A 2048-nucleotide genomic window follows, 5' to 3' on the forward strand; every position below is an offset into this window, starting at 1 on the left:
GAAAACTTATCTGAATATGACAACCAACTCCAATGAGTATGACAGGCATTTTGGATTAAGCTCCCTGATCTTCCTATCCAAACTCCCCATTTGTTGTTGAGTCCGTGCCTTTGCCGCTGAGCCGCTTCTTCCAATCTCATGACGACATCTTAAAAGACTTTCTCCAACAAATCTCTTTCTTTTCACTTTTTACTTTTCTCTTGAACTCGCCATCACCTTACAGTGCCCGTGAGGGTTTTCACCAATAAGACTCTCTCATTTTTATTTATCTCCACTCACCATCGCCTTATGGTGCCTGCGAGGGTTTTCACCAATAAAAATCTCTTATTTTTATTTCTCTCAACTCATCATCGCCTTATGATGCCCGCGGGGTTTTCACCAATAAGACTCTCATTTTTTATTTCTTTCCTGATTTCTTATGCTGAGGGAGACAACTGGTACCTCACAATGTATCATCATATCCATTGCATGCTTAGCCTTAACATTATCAAAAATTGATCTGAAAGACTTTCTTTGGTTGTAACTTGGCTTTCAGATAAGGCTAGAAAAGGATGGCAAGAGGTTCAAACGACACTTGAAGTGGGGGTGGGACTTACAACTTTTGGAACCGACTCAAACAACACATTAACTCATGCCCCAGTTTTTGTTGACTGGGTGAATCTTAAATCTTTATTTGGTTGGACCGACCCCGAAATAGGGCAGATTACATATCTCACTCCCGAGAGAGGAGAATCAGGTCGCACGTAGTTCCATCAGCTTGTTCTTTGTTTTGATTTGATTTTTTTCTTTTATTTTCAAACTCTTTATTTTCTTCTTCTTTTCTTGACATTTATCTTTGACTCTATTTTGATTCCAAAAAAGGGATATGAAAGAAAAATAAAACGAAGCTCAAACGGGTAAACAAAGGATGACACGATGTTTGGATAGAAGAATAAAATGCCTTCATTATATCAATCTTCAAAAAATGCAAGTACTAAACATGCAATAAAATCAACAAAGGATCAAATATCATACATAATATCTTTTCACCGCATCAGCATTGATAGCCATTTCTGCTATTTTGCCTTCAATATCTGTCAAATATAAGGCTTCATTGGGCAACACTTTCTTCACAACGAAGGGACATTGCCAGTTAGAGGAGAACTTGCCTTTTGCTTCAACCTGGTAAGGAAGGATACGTCTCAATACCAACAGACCAACTTCAAAATTCCTGGGACGGACCTTTTTGTTATACACTCGAGCCATCCTCCTCTGATATAACTGGCCATGACACACAGACGTTAGCCTTTTTTCCTTAATCAAACTCAAATATTCCAGGCGGGTTTTGACCCATTCGTTATCATCAATCTCTGCTTCTACAATGACTCAAAGAGAAGGAATTTCAACTTCTGCAAGGATGACTGCTTCTGTCCCATACACCAATAAATATGAAGTTGCCCCTGTTGAAGTGTGAACAGTGGTACGATAACCTAGCAATGAAAACGACAACTTTTCATGCCACTGTCTAGACCCTTGTACCATTTTTTACAGTATCTTTTTTATATTCTTATTGGCGGCTTCTACAGCACCATTGGCCTTTGGGCGATATGGAGTATAATTTCGATGTGCGATCTTAAATTGTTGACACACTTCTTGCATTAAATGACTATTGAGATTGGCGGCATTGTCTGTAATGATCATCCTAGGAATTCCAAACCTACAAATGATATTGGCATGAACAAAATCTACCACAGCCTTATTTGTCACTGACTTGAAATTTACTGCTTCTACCCACTTTGTGAAGTAGTCAATGGCTACCAAAATGAATCTATGTCCATTTGATGCCTTCGGCTCAATCAGTCCAATCACATCCATTCCCCAAGCGATGAACGACCATGGATTGGCCATTACATACAACTCAACAGGAGTATAACGTATCAGATCACTGTGTACCTGACATTGATAACACTTTTAAACAAATTGAATAGAATCCCTCTCCATAGTAAGCCAGTAATAACCTGCTCGAAGAATCTTATTTGACAAGACATGACCGTTCATATGCGACCCGC

This window comes from Capsicum annuum, chromosome 9 (genome assembly GCF_002878395.1).
Source record: "Capsicum annuum cultivar UCD-10X-F1 chromosome 9, UCD10Xv1.1, whole genome shotgun sequence".
Classification (NCBI taxonomy): Eukaryota; Viridiplantae; Streptophyta; class Magnoliopsida; order Solanales; family Solanaceae; genus Capsicum; species Capsicum annuum.